The sequence below is a fragment of the Lygodium microphyllum genome, chromosome 21 (genome assembly GCF_053477565.2).
Source record: "Lygodium microphyllum isolate KBCC chromosome 21, Lygodium_microphyllum_v1.1.10, whole genome shotgun sequence".
Taxonomy (NCBI): Eukaryota; Viridiplantae; Streptophyta; class Polypodiopsida; order Schizaeales; family Lygodiaceae; genus Lygodium; species Lygodium microphyllum.
In genome coordinates this window covers 108,063,040-108,085,260 of record NC_141155.1, presented here as the reverse complement: position 1 = coordinate 108,085,260, position 22,221 = coordinate 108,063,040, and the positions used below count along the sequence as shown (strand labels likewise).

At 43.8% G+C, this 22,221-nt stretch overlaps 1 long non-coding RNA gene across 4 annotated transcripts in view; it reads left to right on the top strand.

The window, feature by feature from the left end:
* The first annotated feature begins 595 nt into the window (after positions 1 to 595).
* LOC148018400 (uncharacterized) overlaps positions 596 to 22,221 on the top strand; it is a 33,093-nt gene continuing 11,467 nt past the window's right edge. For 2 of the 4 annotated variants that reach the window (XR_015687742.1, XR_015687744.1), the window contains exon 1: positions 596 to 985. This is a non-coding gene — a long non-coding RNA (uncharacterized LOC148018400). Of the gene's footprint in view, positions 986 to 19,571; positions 20,318 to 22,221 lie in introns of those variants that run through there. The other 2 variants (XR_015687743.1, XR_015687741.1) reach the window with 2 other exon arrangements.

The following is a 22,221-nucleotide window of genomic DNA, read 5'->3' as shown; positions in this document are numbered from 1 at the left end:
GACTTCCGGAACTTACAACCAAAATAATACAGTAGTAAGATAAGATGCATATGGTGCAATGGCTTCTAGCTTTATAAGGACCTTTTAACGCTTTCAAAATAACGGCTGGCTATCTTATTGACCTAAAAATGAGGCCAGATACACACCGGGCTATGGACGGATGCAAGGTGGAAAAAGAGGCGTCTGCTACCCTACGTGTCAAAAGGCCATTCGGCCCGATTTTTGCTGATGGCAGACACTTCTGGGCGGGGGATCTCCCCCGTCCCGAAATTCGAGCACGCCCAATGTACAAGACGACAACACCTTTCTCCAAAAAGTGGCTTGTGGGATTGACATGAATTAAACCCCCACCAATCTCCTCACACTTCTCCATCATTATCATTGGGCCAACCCCTTTTTGGTGTAATATGTGGGTGCAATTTAGTGTGTAAACAAAGTAATGAACAACTTGCACCTCCTATCTGTCCATAGCCCCGGTGTGTAACGGGCCTGAGTTTTCGGTTTTGAATTTGGAAGGGAAACTGGTTTCGAGCTGAAAGGCATGTGACCCGAAATCAATTTAACTACATTCTCGTTGAGAGTTTGGAGAGGGAATCTGGTTTGACGTTGAAAGGTCAGGTGAACCGAATCGGTTTCCAAAACTTCTCAAATCGGTTGCGCATTACTGGAAAAACAAATAGAAAACTGCTCAAATCCGTGACAAACAGCTACTGGTTTCGGCCCCACGAGAGCAGCTCGACATTCTCCTGTGACTCCAGCTGTCAGTCCAGCATGGACTGACGCAAAAAATGGGCTTCCATGGATCACTTGTCTTCGGTGTAGCGCGATTGTCGTCTTCATTCTGTCAGACATTGGCTTGCAATCCGGAAACCTTCGATGGCCGCGAGCTCTTCAACCTCCTGTGCTGCGCTCCATGGCAGCTCCTGCACAGGCTTTTCATGCGCTTCACACTCCGCTTCAATAGAGCCCTTCACGAGCTTTGAAGGTACGTCTTATTGCTTGCCAGGCTATCTCGTATTCCTCGATCTGAATTGTGTTTTGAATTCTGGTGAGGTCGTACTGAACCGCTTAGGCTGATCACCAGCATCATGACTATAACGATAGAGCCTTCTGATGTTAGTGATTCGGGGACTAGAATTAGTACGACACAGACTTTAATTCAATTCTGATGAGGTCGTCTCTAACCGCTTAGACTGATCACTAGTTTCATCATCACGATATACCTATCTGATGTCAATGACTCGGAGACTGGAATCAGTATGACACGGATATCAATGTTGTGAAAGCAAGGCTCTTCAAACTGTCAAGGCTGTGAAAGTGAGGCTCTCCGAACTGTCAAGCCAAGACAGTGGGTTTTGGGAGTTTTTCACGAGCCATGACTGACACAGTGTGATTTCTTATGGTTGTTCACATCTGACACTACAAATCACAGAGTCAAGATCAGCATAGATTTGTATATAGGAATGATGTTCCAATATCTGGTAATTTACCTGTTATGCATTCAATTCCCAATGATAGTTTGAATGCCATCCCACTTACCATGGCACTCTTAACTGTCAGTGATGATTGGAGTGGATGAATGCCAGGGGATGTGTTGATGATGGCTTGATTAGTGTCAGACAGAGCCAGGCAGTGTGAAAACAGCTAAATGCAGCAATGTTGATGATGTGGCATCTGGATGGGTGCTGCAGCCAGCAAAATGTAGCCAGATGATGACACAGGCAGACTGTACGATGCCATCAGCTGTCTATGCAGCAGATATTTAGTAAAAGCAAGCTGGCAGGCAATAAACAGCAGTAAACTTAGGCTGTATCATGACCAAACAGGCTGGAAACAGGTCGCCAGTTACAGGATAGGTCAAAATAGCAGTTGCCAGCAGTAGAGAAGGGCTGAACAATAGTCACCAGCAGTCTAGGAGTGTGGACAACAGAGTTTCAATACCAGCAATTTGCAAAAACGACCTAAGGCTGAGAGGTGGGCTGCCTGTCCATTTATAGATGGTTGGGTCCTCCCAAGCTAAGCCATTGGAGACAAGGAAAGCGCATTCTAAGGTACATTGCAAGTATTTTGAAGTATGGCATCTCATACACTAGAGGTGATGAGAGCAGTTTGATTAGCTACTATGAAGCTATAGATGTTTAAGCGGGTTTTCTAATCAAACAAAAGAAAGCCATGGGAGGCAAGGAAAGTGTATTCTAAGGTACATTGCAGATATTTTGAAGTATGGCATCTCATACATTAGAGGTGGTGAGAGCACTTTTATTTGCTATTGTGATTTAGATTGGGCAGGAGAACAATAACAGGTTATTATTGGAGTTGTCGCCTATTGTCCTCTACACCTTAGGTGGCTGTGCATTAGCTTGGTGACCAGCTGCCTTGTGTTTACTACTGCATTCAGCTTGGCGATTGTTCACATTGCTGTGTTTGGCCCTTCTAGCTTCCGCCCTGCACTTTGTTGCTCTCTGTCACCATCATCTTCATCTTTTCATACACTTCTCCACCTTCATTCACTCCTATATCATGTATGGATATTACTACTTCTCAATCTTTTGAGTTTACTTTCTCTTTTTTGCAAGATATTGGTGATGCTCATGATGAAGGAACTCTTTAAACTAAGTTTCGATTCAGTAGCCTTGAAGAGGATAGATTTTTCCAGTTGCACTCAAGAAAAGGTAAACAAAAGTTGCAAGAATCCCTGGTGAGTGCCCCTTCTTCATCTTTTCCTTCAGCTTCAAAGGTAAATAAAAGTTGCGAGAGAATCTATGGTGAGTGCCCCTTATTTGGTATCATAGTTTTTCTCCATAGCATTACCTAGTGGGCCTTTTGGTCATTTTGCTGTATCTTAGGTGACTGTTGGACAAGGCTTACGTGTCCTGGTGCCTCCACCTCCACCGGCACTTTATGGACACATTCATGTTCTAGTGCCTCTACATCAATCGTCACCTATTTGGCATTTTTAGTCTATTTCTGTCTATCCACTTCTCCCTTCTACTTATCCTCCTTCACTACCTCCTTAATTATCTTATTCCACTTATCCGTCACCTTATGATTCTTTCTCCTCATCAACCAAACATGGCTTTAATGACAATACTTGTTTTAATGGGTTAAAATTCACTACTTGGTTAAACCTGATAAGACATGCCCTTGACTCAGAATCTATGGGATCTTGTGCAGGGGTTGGAACTTCAACCTAATCCCATACTTGTTACATAAGAGATTGTGCTTATGGAAGGCTAGGAATACCTCCGCTATTGTTGAGTTGATGCAAAGTCTATTACTTGAATTTCATTCACAGCTTCAGCATTTTGACTTAGTATTTGAGTGTTGGGCACATTTGACTGACCTCTATGTGGCTTGGGATAGGACTTGTTGCATCAATTTGGATCATGAGCTCCAAAACTTTAAAATCACTGACTGGGATGACTTGAAAGTCAAGTTGGCCAAGTATCGGTGCCTTCTTGTTGAGTTCTCTACCATGGGGGCTGCTAAGTCCTTGGATGACTAGGTCACATTATTTCTTAATAAGTTGTGAAAGAAATATTCCCATTTTGTGTAGTAGGTGATCTCATAGCCCACTATGTCCACATTCTATGAATTTGAGTATTAGCTATTTTGTTACGCTAGGCTGTTCAATTAGTTTTATAGTTTGATCTTTACAGATGTGGCTCTTGTTGAGACCAGCCTTCCTTCTCAGATAGGGTGGTAAAACTTGATCAAGTACGTAATTACAACAATTAATAATTGAGCATAAATTGAAATGCATACATTACCTTAACAATCTTGGACAATAGACACTTGGTTGGCCCCAAAGTTGATTGCCACTTTCGGTATTTCTTTATCTTTAATTGCTAATGGACAATGTACAAGTTGAGATTCCACAATTTGTTGATCCAAAAGCCCCTTGGTGTACATACAATTAGCAAGCAAGTTGGCCAATTGCCCCTTGATTTTCACCCAAGTTTTGCATAAATGGAATTATCAATTGGCCAAATGCTACCCCAATTTACATTTGATGGCCTGGCATTTAAAATCCTTGTTGATTCCATGAAATTTAGGTGTTGATTTTAGTATACGATGCCTATTTTTGTTGGCATGGGTCCCAAGGTGGTTGTCAAACCCTAACTTCTAGAGAAATTTAGGGTTTACAGTAGAAATTCTCCTGCTGACCACCAAATTTGACTAAGATTTGCTGAGAATGGTTGAGAACTTTTGAGAAATTATTGGAGAAGGTGAGAGAAAGCCAAGATGAGAGAGATCTGATTATCTTCATGAGAAAACCCTAAAATCTGCTTGCTACCTACTCTAATCTACATTCAATGTAGTCATGTACTACCAAGCACCTCCAAAATGCTGTCACCTGATAAGCAATGCTATTGCTAGCCCCTGGAAGGTGCCTCCCTATTGTCCCTGGATGGCCGTCTTTTGTAACAAATTGTTCTCTGATGAGAAAATGGACTAGCGGCTCTCTCTCTCTCTCTCCCCCCCAGTTTGTAAACTAAGTGAATGGTTGAGACCCAGCCCCCAAAACGTTTTCTCAGTTTGCATGGGCATTTTTGCGAAGTAGTAGCCTTCTAAACTAATTTTTCAGCATTATCCAGTCATTTAATTAATTTTTAGAATGAAATCATTCTGAAAATTAATTTCAGCTCTTTTGATCTTGCCCAAAATTAAATGTGCTTATCCATAATTAAATTGGCTAGGCCATTTGCAACTTGGAGTGGTTCCTAATCTTTGTTGATTCTTAGACTGGCATTAATTAATTAATTAATGCTAGTTCGTAGTGTCACCACTGACACTTATCGGCTAAACAACTATGCTAGGGTCAAAATTGACACCAAGTGACCCCCGAAGCCAAGCTGACATAACTTATCACAACTTTTGTCTTTGACATCCACTGCATCCTTGGGGTCCTTGGTGTATTACCATGAAATAACTACCATGTGCATCACATGTGCTAAACAATCTTGCACATTTGATTAATAACTTAATCAAATGTTATTAGCAAGATTAAAGCATCTTAAAATTTCACATCCCTACGACAGACCTCTCCCTTGAGATCCTTGCAATTATCCTTGCTTGCACTACATTGTGCCAAAGAAAAAGCATATTGCATTGGAATTTCCACAAGGCATCACAGTCACAACATTGATCATTGTTGTCCAACCATGCCATATGCCCCAAACCTGCTGAAAGTTTCCAACCACATAAACATGATATAAATCTGAAATACAGTTGAGAACTGTTGCTAGAAACCCATTGGATGCATCCATAGCTCATGTTTCTCAAGTGTTTTGACTTCACAACCATAATGCATAAACCATGGCTGAAACTATCAATGGCATTTATTAACATGTTGTTATCCATGGAACCAACTGTAAACCATTGAAAACTAAGCATAATTTGATCATAAATTGATCACTTGCTGATTTGAGAACTGATCATAAACTATTGCAAATGTGACTTCAAACTGATTGCAAAAACTAATCTGTAATCGATGCAAAAACTGATCGCAAAGTGATCATAAATCGTTCTCAAACAGATAAAAAACTAAGTTGAAACTTATCAGAAATTGATCTCAAAATTGAGGCGAAAACTCATGCCCAATTAATCATGAATTGATCCCAAAGTGATGCAAAGGTATAGTCTTAGAGCCGTGGTAACAATCATACTCATTTGCATACATCTCATAGTGACTAGTATACTAAGTAGAGATCCCATGGCAGACATACTGTCAACACAGTACTTTGGATGCATGTTGAATATATCTAAGATCCACTACATACGAGAGCTGTCCACGACTAGAGGAGTGGAAGTACTACCTCCCCCTTGAGTATTAGGTAATACTTCGGATCCCTGGATCCCTGCTTTGCTGAACCTCACTGATGAAGTTGCAATTATTGAGGATGGTCTGCCAAGTCATCCTCTTCCATCCATTTTGCATCCATTGGTGAATATTTTTGAAACTTCACCAAACATCTCTTGGCAACTTTACCTCTAAGCTTTCTTTCCTTATGTGATTTACTCACATACCAAAATCTCATCGAGCTTCTCAACCTTAGGGTGAATTTCAGCAGTCATATACATCACCATGAAAAGGCCTCAACAAACTAACACGAAAGGCATTGTGAATCCATCAATGCGGAGGTAATTTGAGCAAATGTGCCACATCACTAATCTTTTCCAACACGTGGAAGGGCTCATAGTATCTCTACTTAACTTTGGATATAGTCTCTCTCTTCCTTTCATCTTTTGGAGCCTTGCCTTTTCAAAATGTAGCAATACATAATCGCCCTCTGTAAACTGCAAAGCACGTCTATGGTGATCTGTAAGAAGTAGTGTAGCAATGGAAGAGTAAACATAAGCTGTAATAAACAGTTGAAACACGAGACAAAAGAGAAAAGGAAAGAAAGAACACAATATAGGTGTGGGCACCTGTATCGGCTCCTCTATCCATGGGACCTCCAGTTGGTGAACTGATCAATTGAGGAGGAGGAGGAGCCGAGAATAAATAGGCACAAATAATGTCATAAAATATGTTAGGTCGGCCAGCAATAAATGTCCAATATGACCATAAAATGATACAATAAAAAATGCCTAAATAACCTAAATAATGTGCCTGAGCCTCTGTAGCTCAGACTCACACATTAGTTGACATATATGCTAACTCCCTCTCTTAGATTATGGGTGATTGGACACAATACAATGGTACAATGAGAATGAATCATAAACCATACAATAGAGAACCACCCAGTAGAACCATGGATACCCAAGCAGTGGGTGATCAAACCACCACCAAGGTGCCTCGGAGAGAACTTGATGTCGAAGTCGATTGTGCCAGCTCTGGAAAATAGAGAAGATCACAACATATCTCCGTCTGTCCCAATGTCTCTAAGTAGCATACATGACCATCCGATCAAAATTACCTCTGGAACATACATGACCATGAATTCCTTGCCTTTGGTCAGACTGCCAAAATGTCCCCTCATGTGTGAGCTCTAGACGAAACCCACCCGCTCTCTGTCAAAGAACCGGTCCATCATGAACGTGGAATTTGGATGTCAATCCTAGCTCCAGGATTTGTACTTGCTAGACCTTAGTCGATGCGCTAGGGATATTCCTCTCTGGATCCTGTGCATCTGTGTAGAGATATAGATTAGGCACGGCTGCCCCATCTCACCACCCTCTCACACTCCCTCTTTGGCATTGGAGAGTCGTGAGGGATGACCTCATCACCACCACCAGAAAGCAGCTGAGGAAGGGGCCACCAAGCCCTTCCCTTGGACTTCACCTTGGCTAGAGGATCTGAGTCGGAATCTGAGGCAAATGATGGCTCGTCGGAGGAGTCCGCATCCCGCTTCGTCTTCTACTCCTTTTTCTTCCTGGAAGCCGCTAACTCTTTGCAATCCTTCCATAAATAGCCCTTCTTGCCATAGTGGTAACACTGAGCCTTTGACTTCTTCGTCTGTGAATCCCTCTTTGAAGCTGCAAGAGAGGATTTAGAAGAGAAGTAGAGAAGAGAAGGTATTTGGAGAGGGAACACAACCAAAACATGAGCACTGATTGCAAAAAACAAGAGTTCACATACAGTATAACCCAAAATCTGACCAAAAGAAGACAAAAGCTGCTGCAAAAAATCAAAAAATCAGTCAAAAAATTGCCAAAACAGCTTGAAGGTATAGTCGCCCAGCTAGGAAGGAGGTAGGAACACCAAAGCGTAGGCTGAGTACTGCCACAAATAGGCTGGAAAACTGTCACAGCAGCCTGAAAACTGAAAACGCAGGCAGTAGAGGGACTGTGGATTGCAGACGATGGCAAATTTGAAGAAAACGCAGGTTAAACAGGTCGCCTGCATGGAGCAACAGTCACCTGATCAGCAAGGGTGAAAACAGTTCTGAAATCAGCAAGAAAACACAGTAGGAGCACAAATCTTGAAATTTGATACCATGTCAGAAGTGGTACAGCAATGGAAGTGTAAACGTAAGCTGTAATAAACTGTTGAAACACAAGACAAAAGAGAAAGGGAAAGAAATAACACAATATAGATGAGAACTCAGATGTATGCTCGAGAAATGGTTCCGTATATTAGACACGAGATTGTCGCATACAATAGTGAGTCACTGGCTGTGTGGGCACCGGCATTGGCTCCTCTCTCCACAGGACCTCTAGGTGGTGAACTGACCAACTGAGAAGGAGGAGCCAAGAATAAATAGACATAAATAATGCCATAAAATATGTTAGGTTGGCCAGCAATAAATGCCCAATATGACATTAAAATGACACAATAAAAAATACCTAAATAACCTAAATTATATGCCCAAGCCTTTGTAGCTTAGACTCTCACATGAGCCCACATATCTGCTAACACGATCAATTGCCTTTTGTTGCTTTTCCTGTGATCTTTGTGCATACTTATCTTTGCATAGGTTGCATCCAAGTTTTTCACATAACGGTTAGTCTCAAAGATCTTATCCTTAGTCTGCAAGATAGGTGGTACCTTCTTGCCACCCTCAACCACCTCAAATGGAGCTTTGCTAGTGGAACTATGCACTATATTGTTGTAAGTAAACTCAACTAAGGGCAAATACTACTCCCACTGTGTCTTGTGGTTTGAGACATAGCACCTCAAAAGATCTAACAATATGGAATTTGCTTTCTCAAACTGATCATCTGTCTACGGATGGAACGATGATGAGAATTTTAGTGTGGTACCTATGTTCTCAAACAACCCCTTCCAAAATAAACTAGTCATCTGAGGGTCTTGATCACTGATGATCGACTTTGGCATGCCATGATACTTAAAGCTATGTTGCAAAAACAAGTGTGCCATATGATCAACCTTTATTTTCTTCCTCATCGGAATGAATTGGATCTGTTTGCTAAATGTGCAGATGATAGTATCCCATCATTCCTTGTAGGTGTCCTAGGAAGCTAAAAAATAAAGTCCCTTGCAATGCTTTGTCAAAAGTCTATCTAAAAGAGGCAAGGGTTGTGACAAGCTTGATATCTTTTGCCTATCATGTTTTACCTTTTGACATTCAATGCATGTCTTGTCAAATTACTCTACATCATGCCTCAAAGGTGGCCAATAAAAGAAATGCTCCATTGCCTTGACTGTGGCATAAATAGCTTTGTGTCTTGCATATGAGGAGCATGACTTTCAGTGAACTCTAGGCCTCAACTGCTTTGTGACACAGTCGTCCATGTATCATTATAAATCCATCTCTAAGCACAAAGTGCTCATGTCTTTGGCCATTACAAAGCTGATCATAAATATTAGTGAAGTCCGAATCAACAACACATTGCTCTTTCATGGCATCCAACTCAATGTGATAAACCATATTGACGGTTGAAATTTGTGGCTTACGTGATAGTGCATCAGCCACAACATTCTTTTTACCATCAATATATATAATTTGAAAATGAAACATAGAGAGAAAATTCACTTATCTCATGTGCTTCTCTGACAACTTTGTCTACGTCAAAAAGTATCTCAAAGTTTGATGATTTGTTTGCACTGTAAAATCAGCCCCTAACAAATAATATTTCCACATAGATAGTGCATGAATTACCGCCAATAGCTCTTTCTCATAGACCTGCAAATTCTTCTCTGCACTGTGGTGGATTTGACTCTCATAAGTCACAACACGGCCATCTTGCATAATGTTGGGTGATAAGTCCCTTTGGGTGTAAAGTCCCATTAATCTGTGTGTGTATAAACTTACAGGTGTGAACACACCCTTATTTGTACCCTAGCATATAAATACATTTTTATTCTTTGTGTACCATAATACTAACTGATATATGTTAACCCTCAAACGAACGAAGGTGGAAAATCCGGAAAAGCTAAAGCAGAAGACAAAGACAAAGGCCAAGGCAAATAGAAACGGAAGACAAAGATGCACAAGGAGAAGAGTTCTAAATAAGGGAGAAAGGCGCACAAGGAAAAGCGCAAGTCAAAACTTTTGTAAAAGAGCGTAAGCGCATCATGGCTTAATTCAAGGAGCGCCGGGCTCTCACCCGTGCAATTTGTAAATATAGATGGGCGGTGGAAAGGAAGCTAGGAAGATAGAAGGACAATGGAAAAAAGGGCCTAGGCTATGGCCGGCCATGTAAAAAGGGGAAAAGGGGATGACTGCCCAAAAGGGATTTAGGGTTTTGTATATAAAGTTGAAAAGTGAATGAGAAGCTCATTCTTGTGTGTGGCCAAAAGTGGCTCTCCTCTTCTTCTTCTTCTTCTTCTTGTTGCTTGCTTGAGCTTGTGCTTGAGAGAGGGAGTGTGAGAGTGTGAGGGAGTGAGTGTGTGAGGGTGAGGGACTGAGGAGAAGCTCTCCATCTTCTCCTCTCTTTTTCTCTTCTCTTCTCTTCTCTTGTCTTGTTCGTGGCAATGGAGCTTGGAGCGTGGAGCTTGAGGATGGAGCTTGCTTGAAGCTTGCACTTGAATCGTGGAGCTACCGGAGTGCGCGGGAGAGGAGGTAACTCGAACGGCATCAAGGTAAGCTCACTACACCCGTAAGGTAGGCATTGCGTGTCGGCTATGTGAGAGGTAGCCATTAGTGCTCGGCTTGGAACGCTTGAAACAATAAGCGGTCCGAGGGTCTCGGCGGTCGAGTGAAAGCTCCCATATTTTGGTTTCGTTGCCGGGACCAACGGATTCAAGCCTTGAGCGCTTGCGCGTTTCGAATTGAGCATTGAAGTAGGGTTTTCCCCGAACCGGTGCTTGAGATAGGTAGGAAGTGAGGGGGTTGAAGATGGTATTCAATCTCCTTGATAAGTAGGTTTTTTGCTTTCTTGAGATTTATGTTGTGGAATGGAGTAGTGTAGGTATTTATTTTGTGATTTGGATGCGTTTAGGATATGAAAAAAACAAAGAAAAAAAGAAGCAAACAGTAGGGTTTTCTATTGCTGTATAACAGGCTAAAATAGGGAAACAAGGGACCAGATCCAAGTTTCTGGGTGAGACAGGGACAGGAAACTGGCTGTGAGGTTCTGCAGTGCTGGGACCTTAAGAGGCCTGGGAAGCTAGGACAGACCTTATTTCTTTGGTTGGCCTTGTGTGAGAGAGAGAGAGCTTTTGGTTCACAGGACGAGGAAGCGCTACCCCGATTTCTAGGCGCTAGCGATTCGTGCTGCTCCAGGTGAGTCTGGTGTTTTCCAATAGTGCTCTAATCAGATCTAGGAAGTCTGTGGTGATTGCGTGCAGCAGACAGTAAGGAGAGGTCAAACGCGCCGGAATCGCGGCTCAAACGCGCGAAAATCGCACCCGCCGCTGACGCAGTCGAACCAACTCGCAGTGGTCCGATTCCCAGAATCGGACCACCCGAGTTCTGGAGTCGGACCGTCCGACTTCCAAAATCGGACCGTCCGATTGAGAGTGAGTCGGACCAGTTTGGTCCGATTCCCAGAATCGGACCAGCCCGATCGGACGTGCCACGTGGCACTCGGACCACTCAGATTTGGACCAACCCATCCGACTTGGACACTCGGACCAGTCTAAAATCGGACCAACCCATTCGACTCCCAGAATCGGACCACCCTGTCCGGTCCAATTCCCAGAATCGGACCACTTTGAAAATCGAACCACTTTTTAATCCGACTCCTAGAATCGGACGTGACCAAAATCGGACCACTGGTCCGATCGGACCCACCCAAAATCGGACGTCCGATTCTAATAATCGGACTCGTGAAAATCGGACATCTGAGAATCGGACAGAAAACTGTCAAAATCGGACACGTGTCTAGAACACAAATTTTGATACATCTAAACCCTGAGATTGACCCCCAAGGCTACATAGAGTTGAAGGCACATCACAGATCCATAACCGGGCTAAAATTTAGAGCACGTAGTCCAAAATTTGGCTATAAACGGTCCTCCAAATTGCATATGGCATCTACCGTAACGGCCCTGCGGGCCGGGGGGGATTGCCCCCCCCTGGACCCCCGCAGAGGGGTCTCTGCCCCTCCGCACCTCCCCCAAGTAGGTTGGAGAGAAAACGCGCGACGTGACAAGTCCTCCAAATTAGACCCTAGTGTAGTAAGGGCTCTATACGAGCATGGATTTTCACTTGCAAAAGAGCAACCAAAAGCCCATACCCAAACAGAGAGAAACAGAGACCCTAGAACATCAATGGGCCAATCTAGCCATCAAGGGCAAAAAGGCCACACCATGAGAATACAAAGACATTGTGTTCAGACCACGTTTAGTCAAGGCAAAATGCAACATCAGCAAGCTACAAATGCCAAGATGACTAGACATGACACTCTTGATGAGAGATGTACCTTGAGCAACACTGCACAGAAAACCCAAGACATTGGTGGAGAATCCACGTCTGGTCATGCAAGTGGGGACTCAAGGGCATCTGTCAGAAGGCTTAAGTTTATGAGCCAAGACCCAGAAGATGAAGACATAGTACCACCTGCTTATCTTAGGGTCAAACTCACCGCAAAAAGAGAGCATACAATTGATGCTCTGATTGATGAAGGAGCAGATTTTAACATCTTGACCTATGAATCCTGGACCCTACTAGGCTAACTAGAGCTCACTCCGACTAGTGCAACTCTTAGCCCTTATGGGGGACACCCACAAGCACTCATAGGGAAGTGCCAAATCCTTGCGACAATTGAAACGGAAAGCTTGTCTATCATATTTCATGTTCCTCCAAACAGTGCTAGTTGCGGGAAAGAAACCCTCCTAGGAAGACCCTTTAAAAAGGCGACCAAGTGTGAGGCCGACTATGTAGCCCAGAGGATACATCTGATACTACCGGGTGTGAGGATAGTCACAACCTTTAGCAACGGTGACCTCATCAAACCTCAAGGGAAAGGCAAGGAAGGTGCTGACGTAATAGTCAAGCTTACTAACGAGAGGAAGGACTTGTTGGAAAACCTGATACAAGCACAGGTCGAACAAGAAGAACCAGTGAGTGAGGCCAGGCGTGAAAAAAGAAGGTCAAGAGACAATGCCGAGGAAGGGCTTTGGACTTACAAATATCGTAGAAGACCCCAAAAGAAGCCCGAGCCTTATAGACGCAGGCATCGATGGAGAGTTAGCACAACGCCGCGATGGATATCCAAAGCGTTGCTTCATGCTCAAGGGTATTATGCAGGCAACCAATGGATTTGGGTATCAAAACCACCTGTCAAACCACTTCTGTCAGAAGCCCCAATTATGTCCAAAGCAAAGAAGCGTAGGAGGAGATCTAAACGAAAAACCAAGTCTCGAGTCGACAACAGTGGAGTGACTGAGCCCCTCATGGTCGAAATCAAGAAACCAAACGGGACCAATTAGAGGGTAGATCCTCAGCCTAGCGTGCTTGACAAGCAGATATCAGATGTAATCGTTGAGGATACACACAAGCCACTAGTGCCCAAGGAGCCTTTGATTCCCCAAGAGGATAGCAGGCATCATAGGCACAACATTGCTCAAGGCAAGGTTGAATGCTCAACAAAGCAAATAGCAAAATCATCTAACAGCCACGAGCAAATCTCCCAGCTAGAGTCAAAACCACTTAGGAGTCCCAAGTCTCCTGCACCTTCTTCCCCTAAACGGACACAGGAAGCACAACAGTCGTCAAGAGCGGCTACTCAATCCCAATCTCTACCTACATCAAAGCTTCCAAATGCCCAAGAGGCAGGACACGACACCACCCTTAGCTCTCAACCCAAGGATATGCCCGAGCTACTTAATGCGACGAGATCAACTCATGTTCGATCTACACAGATGAGTGCTCAAAGGGCAACAAAAGACACGACCACTTCTGATCTGCCTAAGGACTTGACACCGCAGTCCACCAAGGGTAGCCAGCCCACTAAACCAGCTGCTATTACTTCCAATCAGGGATCACAGCAGTCACAGCCCTTGGCCATGACAATGCCCCGTGCGGAACATGTCCTTAGTCGTTTATATGTGGAGAAGGTGTCACAACCAACTTCATTGACAACTCCAGCACTTCCAAAGTGCTAAAGCCTAGGCTGGAGGAGTTATACGCAAGGGAGTTGGCTAAAGATCTAGACTCTCCGAAAAGGGAGGTAGTTGTGCTCTCACAACCTAGAGAGGCTATTCAGCAGGCCACAGCCATGTCCCATAAGGACACACTAGGGAAAGAGAATGCTGAGGCCCGGCCAAGCACATCAACGGCCGATGTAGCCCAGGGTCCTGAGACGTTAGATGTACCTGCGCTGACCAAGAAAAAGAGGAGGAAACAACGAAAACAACAACAGTTGCAAGTGGTTGTGGACCCCAAGAACATTGAGACCAAGAGCGCCGGAGAGCCGATGAATAAAGCATCGAGTCCATCCACGAATGAGCCCACTAATGCCTCTTCTAATAGCGGTGAAACCTCAGACACATCCGTGTGCTCTGAAAAACCAAAGCAGTCGTTGCCATCAACGGCTTCTGTCAACACTCAATCCACTGACAATAGAACCCACATCGACCAATCAAGAGTGGGTACAACACGGTCACAACTAGTGACGAACTCACACTAGTCACATCCAAGAAGAACCATAATGCAACAACGAAGCCTCTAGAGAAACAAGGAAACCCCAAGAGCATGAGCAATCCTGGTGTTGACCAATCTTGCTCATATAGGCCTGAACCCCCACATATGCTAAAGCCCAGGCAAACTCCTAGAACCTTGCATGAGATGGCAACTGAGCAAGCCCTCGCTGAACATAGAAGTGTCGTAGAATGCTTAACTGAGTTGGATGCTAAGCTCAAAGCGTTTGCACGTATCTACGTCCTTGAGGACATGGGCGCATGCCCTAAGGAGCAGCTTGAAGAATACTTGCCATTCCCCTTATCTTGGGAAGAGCAAGAACATCTTGACGAGCACTATAACAAGCTCTTACATGAACGCGTGCAACTCATCTCTGACGAGGAGGCTAACAAACTGCGCTTAACCGTCACGTTCAATGAAGTGCTCTGCCGACCGAATCTCATAGACATAGAGCAACTAAAGCGATTATCAGAGGACCCAAGTCAATTTGAACAGCGTTGGTGTGAACACCGCGTTGCAATGGCCGAACTAGGGGCTCAGATCATGACAGTCTTTGAGGAGCGATTGGCCAAATGGCGATCTCAAAGAGACCCAATCTATGTGGCACCAACTTCCCTTCGAGTGCTGATTGACATTCGGGGTACGGATTTAGCTGGAACTAGCCAAGAGAATGCTCTGTTTGATAAGGTTCTCACTGAGGAGGAGTTACATATTGCTAGTAGACTCGGACAAGGTTCCATGTTGCTCGATGTGGCAAAATATCTATTGGTACTAAGTAAGCTGCTACGAGTGCTGGATGCGTGTGCCACGCTCCAGTACAACCCGGAGTTCTACAATTGGTTCTTATTCTCGTGAAGTGACATTATGTATATAAATAAACACTGATTCTTGTGTCACCTTGTATAAACAATATCAACACACACAAGTAATGATAGTCAAGCGCAGGCAAAAGAGTTGGGTCTGACAGGCTAAGCTCCTCAAGTCCTCTTCTCATCACACATTTAAAAGCCGTGTGACCATTCCCACCTCCAAGTGAAGGGCATGCAACCCACATTACCGCCATAGGAGGCCTTGACCAACAACACTGATGTTGTAGACAGGGTGTAGTCTCTTTCTATACACCTTCCCATTTTGGTCTACCCTTCCGAGGATGTGCTCTATCCCACTCCATGACAACCAGTCCACACAACTTAGCATAAGCCGATATCGGCTAATGGCTGGAGGCAAACCGAACATCATCATGGGGGCCATCCCTTTACGACGAAACACTGCATGCCTCACCCCTCCCCTTCTTGTCACAGGCGCTTGATAAACCACACTAAAATCCCTTCCATGCGAACAGTTGTATCCTGTATCAAGGTCTAACCCTTGGATTGCATCTTGCAGGCTTCCAGACGGAACATATGGAGAACCATGGACATTTGGCATGCAAAGACGCTCTTCACAAACGACGGGAGCACGTGGCACGCGCCCCTCCACCGGAGGGCTATGTGCCCACCATCAAGAGGTATGCCAAGAAGCGAGGCCCTAAGCGCCACTGTCCAGGGCGAAGGCCGAAGAATCCTCGAGTCAAGAAAGCCAAGACTTAAAACGCGCAACAGGTGGCAGCACTAGTGGCATGAACCCCCAGTTCACGCCCGGGCCCCAGATGCTCAAGGGCAAAAAGGGCAGCTTGGGAAAGGGAAGAATTCAATGAATTGTTTAAAGATATTCTGGAAACGGTAGCGGCCCGGGACTACACCATTCATGTCCTGGCCGACATGTTCTCTACCCAACCCCACAGGAGCCCCAATCAACTGGCCACCCAGACTCGCCCCACTTTGTACAAATAGAGTAGCCCCATGTAGTATAAAGGGCTCATCAAATGCTACCTGGCCATAACTTTTTGTCTTTAAATGGTTAAGTGTTGACATGTCCTTGAATTGTACGAAACTTTCATATCTGCGTTTAATGTATTTCACATCTTTTGCAAAGAAAAAGCTAATTAAGCGCAGGTGATAAATGTCCAAATCAACACCATAGAATTCAGATAAGTGGTGTCTCCTTGCATTGCACTGGTTTATTATAGTTGCAGCATATACCATGCATGTACTCTCATGATGCGATAAGTGGATACAGGATGAGACAGATCTTTGGGTGAAAGTGTTCAACGCCCGATCACCGCAAGACCATCGATCCTCCAAGGAGTTGTGGCAAAGCCACGCTGCTGAAATCACGAATCACCCTTGCCAACCACCCACATTGCATGGCCCAAAACACATTCCTGGGTCACGCTCCCTTTCTGGGTCAAGCTCTATAGTTGGCTCACGGCAGTCGTTACCTCAACTGTACCAACATCGCATGTGCCGCAAGGAGGTTTGCAATATCTCAAGTGTATCTCTCCCTTTCGTCAACTGCTTCTCTAACAACGAGGCTAGGGCACAATCATCAGTGTACTATCCATTTTCTGAGCCTTCGAAGCTTAACATTTTCCAACCCATTGAAAGGCTGATAGCCTCAACATATTGTAATGGTTGTACTCAGGCAAGTTTAAAAAAAAAAAAAAGAAGCAAAAAAGAAAAAAAGCAAAGAAAAGAAAAGAAAGAAAGAAAGAAAGAAGAAAAAAAGAAAAGAAACGAATGAAAAGATAACAAGCACCCACGATCACAGCACAGCACCTAGGGGTCTTCAAATTAGGTACGTCCAGTGACCTTGATCGACTGGCTCCGTCCCTAGTCCCCTAGCCCTTTAGCATCACTCACAATTGTTCAGGGCAAATCAAGGGCAGGACATACCTAGGGAGCTTGTCTCGCCTATGGTTAGACCTGTCACCCTGACCCACTTGCACAATTCTCTCTTGCACTCTGCCTTAGTACCATTGCAATCAACTGTGGTAAGCACCGCACGATTGGCTATGAAATGTACACCGTCCTCCTCAAGCAAGTCCAATAGCTTCCCGCTACCGAAAGTGCGGTGTCCCTGTATTCAATTATGCTACGTTGTGCAGTCACAATGGAAAGGATGTCTCATATACCTTCATATGTACTTCTTCTCAACATGGATAACTTTGCTTCATCCACACATTGTTACCAGAAACTAGCCCACAATCTTCTAACTACGTAATATCTAAGTATGCATGGGCACTTACATAATATCTGCACTGAAGTATATACACAGTTTAGGTCCTCAAGTGCATGACAATACTCTCAGCTTGCTTAGAGTTTGACCTGTCTCCCAAACTAATCAAATATGTCTTGTGCACGATAAGAAGACTAGCACTACCCCTTAGGGAGAGACCACACGAGAGGTTTTCAAATTGCAGGTGTTGAAGACTTCAACGAAAGTGTTGTTCGCTCTTCATCAACACCCAACTCTGAATGCTTATCCCTTACCATCCGACAAGCCCGCAAAGGATCATCGTGTGCAAAATCCCCAACAAACCAACACTTGTGCTGGCCATCAATGCAATCCCCAACACAAAATAACCCTACCGCTAACTCCAACAACCTTCCACCAGCCACCTTGGCCACCAACAGGCCCCCAGGACCTTCTATCACACCACCACTAACACTCCTCCACGGAAATCACAGGCGTCCTTGTTACCCACATCTTCGCTGCATGCTCCAGCCTGTTACCTACAACGGTGAGTACCGTGGGACTGGCACTCGTCTAGGAGGGGGGTAATGTTAACCCTCAAACGAACGAAGGTGGAAAATCCGGAAAAGCTAAAGCAGAAGACAAAGACAAAGGCCAAGGCAAATAGAAACAGAAGACAAAGACGCACAAGGAGAAGAGTCCTAAATAAGGGAGAAAGGGGCACAAGGAAAAGCGCAAGTCAAAACTTTTGTAAAAGAGCGTAAGCGCATCATGGCTTAATTCAAGGAGCGCCGGGCTCTCACCTTTGCAATTTATAAATATAGATGGGCGGTGGAAAGGAAGCTAGGAAGATAGAAGGACAATGGAAAAAAGGGCCTAGGCTATGGCCGGCCATGTAAAAAGGGGATGACCGCCCAAAAGGGATTTAGGGTTTTGTATATAAAGTTGAAAAGTGAATAAGAAGCTCATTCTTGTGTGTGGCCAAAAGTGGCTCTCCTCTTCTTCTTCTTCTTCTTCTTCTTGCTTGCTTGCTTGAGCTTGTGCTTGAGAGAGGGAGTGTGAGAGTGAGGGAGTGAGTGTGTGAGGGTGAGGGACCGAGGAGGAGAAGCTCTCCATCTTCTCCTCTCTTCTTCTCTTCTCTTCTCTTCTCTTGTCTTGCTCGCGGCAATGGAGCTTGGAGCGTGGAGCTTGAGGATGGAGCTTGCTTGAAGCTTGCACTTGGATCGTGGAGCTACCGGAGTGCGCAGGAGAGGAGGTAACTCGAACGGCATCAAGGTAAGCTCACTGCACCCGTAAGGTAGGCATTGCGCGTCGGCTATGTGAGAGGTAGCCATTAGTGCTCGGCTTGGAACGCTTGAAACAATAAGTGGTCTGAGGGTCTCGGCGGTTGAGTCAAAGCTCCCACAATATACTCATCTGGGATTCTCTCACTCTCACTCTCAGCTCTGCTCTTGCTCCATTCCTATCTCGCACTCCATTGCACTCTCCCACAACAAATTGGTGTTAGAGCTATGGTGACAGTGTTCACGCTTCCCAAGGGTGCGAGTTAGTTCTGCGCGCAAGAAGCAGCCGTTCACCTTTCCTATCAGTCATTGAGAGCAGGCCTTTGGTCAAACGGATTAGGCATAGGTCATCCGCTGGCTGTTCGTCACAATTCTAGCAGGCATTTGTAGGGGACAGACTGTGTGGACCAAGGTGCTGGCTGTTTCGTCACGATTCCAGCAGACGACCAGCGTGGCAGGAGTCGTGATCATCGTTTGGACCTGACGGTCAGCGTGGACCAGGTGTAGCAGGTCAACGGGGCAGTCCTAGCATGAGGTGACGTCAGAATTGCATGGTGTGGAGCAAAGGCAGACAGCAACATTGCGAGACCAGGTGACAGCGCGTGAAAGTTTTTTGTTTGTGATGTGGCTCATTTTTTTTAAAGCCCTGGTTTGCATGTGCAAGCATGGTCCTCAGATTAGTGTATTTTTATGCCTGAAAATTTGGGGGTTTTTTCAGATCTGATGCTGGTCATACATAACAGTGACAGTGGACCTGGAAATTGCAGAAATTGTGCACATTGGCCTTGAAAATTTTGGGGCTTTTCATGTATCAGTGAAATTTCACTCACTTGAGCCGAATTTCCTGAGATTGGTGTACTTTTGGACCCTAGGAATTTGGGGCTTTTGCAAAATTCTGCAAAATTTTACTAAATTTGCCTATTTTATGTCCTCAAGAACACATATTAATGCAATTGGGACAGATTATTAGTAAAATTTTGGGGCTTTTGCAGATATTTGAGAATTTTGGCAAAATTGATGTCTGAAATGTACATTGGGGACATTGCTGAAGCAATCTTGGTGATGTACATAGTGAAATTTGAGCTTATTATCTCTCACTTGCAAGATTTTGAAGAAATTGTAGAGAATTCTGGTGTTTTTTGTGTATTAGAAGTGCTTTTGGGCACATATGTATAGTTTACATGTTTGGCAGCTCCTATTGAGTTGATATATTACTGAATATTCATGGTGCAACAGTCTTAGTGATCACTTGTAGATCTGGGATTGTTACAAATATGTATTTTTGGCGATATTGCTGAAGTGGGAGTCACCTTGTAGTAGTGTATGCTTGGATTATATGCTGAAATCTCAGTTACATTGTTGAAAGTAATTCCTTCTACTACTATATGTGAACTTGGATCAAATCTTTCTCTTATTTCCTGAAATTTTGGGCTGAAACTAGCTGAATATTCATTCTAATATTTACTGTCATAAAATACAGCATTGGTACTTGGCACTTTGCTGAATAATGGCCACTAATGCTTCTAGCAGCAGTGATACTAAATCCCTTTTTAAAATCAAGAGGTTTGATGGGCACTAGCTTTGACTCGTGGAAGGACAGGATGCAAGGCATTTTATTTCTCAAGGATTGTGATGATGCTCTCTTGGAAATCAAGCATGTAGCATGACAAATGAGGATTGGGCTAGACTCAACAAGAAGGCCATTGCATACATTAAAATAGTCGTATTTGATGATATATTGATAGATATTAAGCGTCTTGATACAGCTTATGCCATATGGAAAAAGTTGATGGATACTAATGAAAATACAATTCCAGTAAATCAAGTGCATCTCATGCGCAAGCTTGTAAACATGGAGTTGGATGAGTCTAAGCCAACATCGGAGCATTTGAGTGTTTTCATAGGGATTTTGAGTCTGTTGCAGGACTTTGGTTTGCCGCCCTTCAATTTATCATTGAAGGCTCTTTTCTTGTTGATGACTTTGCTTGATAATTGGGACTCTTTGATTGTTTCACTAAGCAACAACCCTACTTTAACCTTTGATGGTGTTAGGGGCTCTATTCTCAATGAGGAGATTAGAAGAAAGTCCAGTGGAGAAAGCAGTGGTTCAACCTATCATCTTAGAGGCAGGTTAGAAAAGAGGGGTAAGGCAAGAAATAAAGGTAAAAGCAGGAGTAAAAGTAAGGGCAAACAATAGGATGTTACTTGCTATCAATGTGGACGTAAAGGGCATAAAAATCTTAATTGTTGGTACTACAAGAAAAATAAGAAAGAAACAACAAGGAAAGAAAAAGAAGGATGGCAAGAAAGGTGATGACAACTCTTCCTCAAAAGAAGTTGCAAAGGCAAATGTTGCATCTAGTGTGGTCTTTAAAGAGCTCTCTGACATTGGAGAGATACTTGTTGTAGTCTCATGTAATGATATAGATGCTAAGGTAGTAGCAGGTGATATGCATATCACTAAAAAGGAGGTAATTAACGCCTTACTTTTAGCTCATGATGGGCTATCCCAATCATGGATAGTGGACAACGGTGACTCTTTTCATATTACTTTCCTTTGGAGTCATTTTTGAATACACTGCAGGTTGCCTAGGCAAGGTTTACTTGGGCAATAATTATGCATGTGAAATAGAGGGTATAGGTACCATTCACTTGGCTCTTGAAAATGGCAAAGAGTTGATTCCGCAAGATGTTAGATATGTACTTGGCATAAAGAAAAGTTTATTGTCAGTCGAGTAGCTTGATGCAAGAGGATATTTTACTACCTTTGGTGGTGGATTTTGGAAAGTCCACAAGGGCTCTATGTTGATTCTTAAAGGTAACAAAAAGGGGGCTTTGTATTATTTGCATTGTAAAGCATTACTTGGCAAGTTTTTGGCTGTAGTTGAAGTTCATTCACAGATGGAACTTTGGTACAAAAGACTTGGCCATATGAGCCAGAAAGGCCTTCAGGTTCTCTCCTCTTTAGGGAGATTCGATGTAAAAGGCTCTGGTCTCGACTTTTGTAATGATTGCATATATTGAAAACATGTGAAGTCTCCTTATTACTCTGGTGTTGTTAAGAAATCCAATGCTCTTAACTTGGTACACTTTGATTCACTCTGCATGTTAATTCACATGGGAGTGGATGATACTTTGTTACTTTTATTGATGATTTTAGTAGAAAGTCATGGGTGTATGTGTTAAAGAGCAAAAACAAAGTGTTGGATGCCTTTAAAAGGTTTCATGCTTTTGTTACCACATAGAAAGGGCTTAAGTTAAAAGCTATAAGAACGGATAATGTGTTCTAATGAGTTCCAAAACTTTTGTGAGATGCATGGTCTTAAGAGGGAGTTGACAGTCCCTTATAATTCTACATTAAATGGCGT